Here is a 7,042-nt window from a genome sequence, read left to right on the forward strand (position 1 = left end):
GGCTCTCTCTGGTCTCTGGTCCAGATGGGAGTTCCCGTGTGGATGGGAGCTGGGGGCTGATCTCTGAGTCTGAGGAAGTGTCTGTGGTCTTGGGCAAATAGGTGTGGGGGCAGGGTGTGGAGACTGCAGGGTCTGCCTGCAGTCTTGGAAAAAGGGAGCCTTCTCACAGGGCCCGCCAATTGGCCAGAAACTGGGGCCAAGTTGGTCTGTTCTCCCAGGATGGTGCCCAGGGGTGGGACCCAGGGGGGTTGCCTCTCTGGCTATAATAACCCCAGGCACTCACCTCTGGTCCTGATGGGAGTTCTGGGGCGGATTTGTGGGACATATCTTAAAGCTGCTATAGAGAGTGAAAAGCATGGCATCACACAAAAGATTTACAGTAATAAGCAGCCATCTGCTCAAAAGATAGTAATCCTCATTGCCTTATGTATGAGTTTGTCCTCCATCAGATACGCATATTTCTGGTGGGTTGATCTTCCAAATATCAGCTGTAATCTACTGCATAATTTTGGGGACTCCATCAACAGAGGGCATATTTCCATTGATTAATTAAATGTCTTGCTGCTGAAAAAGGAATCAGTTCATCAAAAAAATAAAAAAAAACATGCACCAAACAAATGCAACAAAAAATCATAGACTTAATAAGGTCTCATGTGGCAGGTGCAGGTGCATCAAGAGTCAGTCAATCATGGCTGCAAGAGCTTGAGAAAGTTATTCACAATGCTTCTTCAGTCAGGAAGTACATACAGGTTAATACGTCTCTTCATATTTCTTCTTGGTTTTCATTTTGTCCAGGACAATAGTCAATGACATGGTGCTACCTACTGTTACAGTATGTCTTCACCCTCTTCAAGTACAATAATGTACATCATCTCTCACACAAAGGTCCAAAGACTTGTTGTCATTGTAATTCTGAATCCTTTTAGGTTTATAGGCAAAGAGATGTTATATTTCATCATTACAAATATTTGCTCTATCTAGCCATTAAAAAATCACACAGTAGGAACACTTTATGACATTCTAGTTGCCCTTCCAGACATGTGTTCAATGATGCAACTCTCTATTATTTTTCCCTGCCACTTAATACTCCCAAAACTGTTCAGAGATTTGTTGTCATTGGGTTTTAGCACATTTAACTTCATTGGTTATATAATTTCAAAGTTGAATCATCAAAACCATAATCTGCCATTAAAAATATAAAAACTTGCCATCTCATTATTTGATACTGAAAAGTAATATCTTTATTTCCTTAACCCTGTGTCCTCCTAAAAGTTTTTTCTGAAGTATTTAATTCTCAGCTTCCTCGCTCTGTGTGCAGTGAGAGCTGTGTTTCTGTATTCAGAAAATCCCCCCAGGAGGGCAAGGCTGCCTGTTGCTATGATTGTACACCTTATCCAGACAATGTGATTTCCAATGAGACAGGTAAGTGTCAGTCTGACTGTGGTATTTCCCACTTCTCCACAGTGATCTGCAATGTCTAAGCAGATGGAACCTTTCTGTGAATGGACAGCAGAGATAAGCACTATGATTTCATTTAAAAGTCATAATTTTTCAGCTCCTTGTATTGTCATTTTAAAATTTCTGTCTGGCTATTGAAATTCATAATTGATCAATGGTTTGTCTCTCTTGGTATTTGGTCTCTGTGGAAAAACCACTTTATCTATCCCATGGTAGTCTTCTCATTTTGTCAGAGCATTTAACACCCATGGTACAAATTGTCTACTTTCCTTGTTTTTGAAAGTGCATTTATTCATAATTTACACACATTTATGGTTGTGTCCTTAGCATCCATACTTTCATAATTTCAATCATGGCTCTGGATCTGTCCAAAGATGATCAGAAATGTATTGGAACTACCATTTTTTATAGTTATAAATATTTTAAGTAAGGTTTTTCATGTTCTTTTGTCTCTGAATATCTGCCTGCATGCATGTATATGAACCACAGGATTGCTTGGAATACATGGAAGGCAGCATAGGGCATCAGATCACCTAGACATGGAGTCACAGATGGTCTTGTCTTACCATGTAGGTGCTTGTGAGAGAGTATGGGCCCTCTGGAGAGCAACAGGTTGCCTTGTACCAAACAACCTTTTTTTTCAATGTTCTATCCTTGATCATCTTGCATAAATAACTTTCAACATTCCCTTAATTATTATCTTTTCTTCCTTGTTTACTTACATCTTCCAATGCATACAGGAAGCATCAATGGTACATAATATATAAGGAGAGTTTGCTCAGCATATAACATAGGTTTTAAATTCCTAAAATAATTGTGGAGCAGAAAATATACGTTAGTGTAGTATATCACAAAATTTATCATTGAGAATGTTGCATTGAACAAAATATTTTTTAAATTAATAATTGTCTATGTAGTATGAAATTAATCTATATTTGTATCACTTCTTTCATTTGATTAACCTAAGAACTGGTAATACTCATTTATTATTGCATACAAATGACTCTATCTTATAATGTGTTAACAGAAGCATTAAATGAACATAAAATAAGTAAATTATAGAATACTGACTTGTGACAACTAATTGAAATGGCATCATCACTCCCGCTAATTGTGATGTTGAGATTAAGCCAGGCAGAGGTACACACTCCTGTTCTCAGAGTAACTCAGGACTGATGTGCAAAGATCTGTTTTCACAGTGGATCTGGACACAATAGCAGAAACCTATGTTGACATCCAAGGAACAGAAAATAGGCATGAGGTGACTGAAAACAGTGAATGTGAGAAGCACACACTGACACAATGTTGAATATGGAGAGAAAACCAGATAAGATTTCCAATCATTATGATTTCAGTCTAATTAAGATTTGTTATTTATTAATTTGAATATTTTGAATCTATAAATCATTTCCCCAAACATTAGGGGATTTAAATATTATTTCACCAAAGTGTAAATTTTCTAATTTTGGAGTGTTTTTGAAGTGCCTGTTTTCAAAATGTGTATATTAAGTCTGTACTGTACAGACTGTCAAAGACTTATCATGCATATAGATGCTTTGTGTTCATTGGTGGCATGGTAAGTTCATGTACATGTTCCATGTGTACATTGGAGGAAGACTGAAACCTCAGCCTCAAACCCTGAATGACTGCAGTTCAAGAAAACACTTGAGCCCAGGCAGTGGGACCTGGACCTGTCCTTTGTGCATGAGCTGGCTGTTTGGAACCTTGGGCTTACACAGGGACACTTTGCTCAGCCTGGAAGTAGGAGACTGGTCCTGCCTGTATTAAATCCACCAGGTTGAATTGAATCCTCATGGGATTCTTGGCCCTGGAGGAGATGGGAATGGAGGGGAGGGGCTGCGGGGAAGGTGGAGGAAGGGGTGGGAGGGGGGAAGACAGGGGAACCCATGGCTGATGTGTAAAATTAAAACACAAATATAATAAATAAAAAAAGGGAAAAAAAGAGCAAAAACCAAAAAAAAAAAAAAAAAAAAAGACATACGGTTATGGCTTTGATGAACTCATGCTCTGTTAGAAACCAATAGCCAGTAAAGAGAAGTACCTTGAGAGTGAGGATTGTGTGAAGGCACACAATGAAAGATACCCTTGAGAGATTGTGTGGAGGTTCTAGCTGGGGAGCACAGCTACTTGTATACCCATGACTGAAGATTTGTCCTACTCCATTCGGGTAAGGTCCTGCCATTTGAACAAGTGTGGATCTTCAGGAAGGATGTACATGGAGTGGTGAGGGAGGAAGGGGACACCTTCCTAGCCTGCCAGATCATGTGAATCAAGCCTGGCCTTCAATGGGGTGACAGATGTTGCAGCCAGACCAACCTCCAACCATCATTGCAAGTATCCTGCTTGAGAACTTGGATGGTGTTAGTAGGCATAGGTAGACACAGCACCCTAAGCAGGTATGGATGACATCTTGAGAAGTTTATCAGTAGTGAATGTTCAATAAGGCATGTCAGTAAAGTCCAATAGAAGTTTACTAACATTACTGTGAAGGCCAGCATTATCATTAGAGTATATAAAAATAAATAAATATAAAACTATACATGAGGTCTGTCATATTTTTTAAATTACTTTTTCATACTTTCTTTATTGGGCTATTGAAGAGATGGCCTCTTGTGCAGAGCATTTGAGTTGGGAATCCACTCCACCACCTTGTGCTTCTGTTACTTCTTGCTTTCTTAGCATTTCACCGCACACCTCATTTGTGAGATGGAGACATTGGTAATGCCTGTCCTACTGGGTTAGTAAAACACTGTAGATTATGCCTTTTAAGGAGAGTTCAGAGTAGGGCAAACACATGGGGAAGATCTGATGAACCCTGGCTCCTGCTCTTGTGGCTGCTTCTATTTTTACCTTGATTCTGTAGCATGAGTATAAACTTTCTGTAGATATTCATTAATTAAGACAGGAATAATGAGCCACAGAAGTAAGACACAAAAACCCAAATTAAAAATTTGTGACTCTTAACTCATTTGATTGTTATTTTGAAATTTGGTTTGTGTGTGTGTGTGAGAGATAGAGAGAGAGAGAGAGAGAGAGAGAGAGAGAGAGAGAGATATCACCGAAAGACCAGTGGGAAAGACTGATGAAACACCAAGCAGGTGTCCTCTACTTATTTATTTATTTATTTATTTATTTATTCATTCATTCATTCATTCATTCATTTATTTATTAATTAATTAATTTATTTATTTATATTTATTATATTAGTCTCACTTATCCAGAGGGCCTGATCCAGTTGGGGGCTCCACAGCTTTTGGTTCATAATTCATGTGTTTCCATTAGTTTGGCTATTCGTCCCTGTGCTTTTTCCAGTCTTGGTCTCAACAATTCAGGCTCTTACACCCTGGACTGAAAGAGGAGGGACTGTCATCTTTCAATACTGAAATCTTAATGTTTTTACCTTTTTAAAAAAAACCAATTTGAAAATTGTCAAATATTATTCAGATTATCAGGCATATGGCTGAATCATTTTAGGATATAAAAGTATTCATTCAGCTTAGTGCTCTGTGTTCAGGTAGCTTATGAAGTTTTGGATGGATAAATATGGTAATAATTTCTCAATAACCTCATACTCTGTATAGTGGCATCAATTATTTTTGCAGCAAAGCTAACTAAACATATAAAATTCACCTATGATGAAGAATTTCTTAATATACAGTTATGTCTAATACAAAAATTTGAATCTGTATTTACACTGAAATATCCCTAACATGTCTGTTTCAACAACAGCAGTATGTGTAGCTATGTAGAAGGTATACAACTCCTCTGCTTTGTGACAGAATAATATATATGCAGACATGTTCATCAGTTAGTTACTTGTCTTGATGCTCTGATCAATTACTTGACAAACTGACTCTCAGTTTGAGAGTACTGTTCTCATGTCAGCAAGAGTAGAAGCTGCTGGGCACATTGGTACTGTAGTCAGGAGGCAAGGAGAGATGAATACCCTGAGCTCCACTTATTTTGTTTCTTTTTTTTAGTCTGGGACTCTACGTCATGGAATGCCCATACTCTCTCAGTGGGTTTAACCCTTTCCACCAGAGTGATACCCCATCAACTGAAATCACAGACTCAACTTAATATATGTCTCCCCAGAAATTCTAAGTTCCATTAAAATTAACCATTGCAATCTGTCTCTCTTCCCGCAAAACAACTAACAAATTTACTCTATGAGAGTGTAAGTTCACTGAGCAAGAAGGGACTTATTCTCATTTTGGGAGATCATGAATATGAATATGTGTGTGTAATCAGATTATGGTGCCTGTAGTAAATACTTGAAATAAAAAAAGATAATCTTGGTACCCACAAAATCATGAATTCAATAACTTGTTTAAATAATTTCAATAAATATCAAATTGAATAAGTGAGTTTGGAAAATTTTGAATTTTTCAACCAAATGAAAGTATGATATAAATACATTGATACTTATGTATTGTTTATTTTAGATGAAACTTTCAAGTTATCATTGGGAAATTATCAAAAATTACTCCATTATACACTAAGTCTAATTTACTTGAGTCTTAAACAGTGAAGAGAAGAGATGTAGGTATCATGCCAGACAACTGGTGCTGGGAAGGGGCTTGGGATAAAAGGGGACCTAAGCACAGCCTCAACATAACTTTTATTTATGACCAGATGTAGATAATTGTGTGAAGTGTCCTGATAGACACTATGCAAATACACAACAGAACCACTGCATCAAGAAAGCTGTGACAGTTCTGTCCTATGAAGACCCCTTGGGAATAGCACTCTCCTGCATGGCCCTGGGCTGCTTTCTACTGACAGTGGGGGTTATATTATCTTTGGGAAGCATCACCATACTCCCATTGTCAAGGCCAACAATCAGACTCTCACTTATGTCCTTTTCATCTCTCTGATCTTTTGCTTCCTCTGTCCATTGCTCTTCATTGGCCATCCCAACACAGTCACCTGTATCCTGTAGCAGAGTACATTTGCAGTTCTGTTCACTGTGGCTCTCTCTAGTGTCTTCACAAAAACTCTTACTGTGGTTCTGGCCTTCAAGGTCACTGTTCCAGGAAGAATGGTGAGGTGGCTGATGATATCAAGGGTCCCTAACTTCATCATTCCCATCTGTACCTTCCTCCAGCTTGTACTCTGTGGAGTTTGGCTGAGCACCTCTCCTCCATTTGATGACTCAGATGCTCACTCTGAACATGGGTACATCATCATTGTTTGCAACAAGGGCTCAACTGTGGCCTTCCACTATGTGCTGGGATACCTCTGCCTCTTGGCACTTGGGAGCTACACTATGGCCTACCTCTCCATGAACCTACCTGACACATTTAATGAAGCCAAGTTCTTGACATTTAGCATGTTGATGTTCTTTAGTGTGTGGATCACATTCCTTCCTGTGTATCATAGCACCAAAAGGAAGGTCATGGTGGCCATGGAAATCTTTGCTATCTTGGCTTCCAGTGCAGGCCTCCTGGGCTGCATCTTTGCTCCCAAATGCTACATTATTTTGTTAAGACCAGATAGGAACTCACTGCATTGCATCAAGAACAAAACACATTCTAAGAGAAAATTCCAACCTATAGCTTAA

General features: G+C 38.6%; 1 pseudogene; it reads left to right on the forward strand.

The window, feature by feature from the left end:
* Positions 1–294: 294 nt before the first annotated feature.
* Positions 295–7,042, forward strand: LOC118576290 (annotated as a pseudogene).

This window comes from Onychomys torridus, unplaced genomic scaffold (genome assembly GCF_903995425.1).
Source record: "Onychomys torridus unplaced genomic scaffold, mOncTor1.1, whole genome shotgun sequence".
NCBI classification, from domain to species: Eukaryota; Metazoa; Chordata; class Mammalia; order Rodentia; family Cricetidae; genus Onychomys; species Onychomys torridus.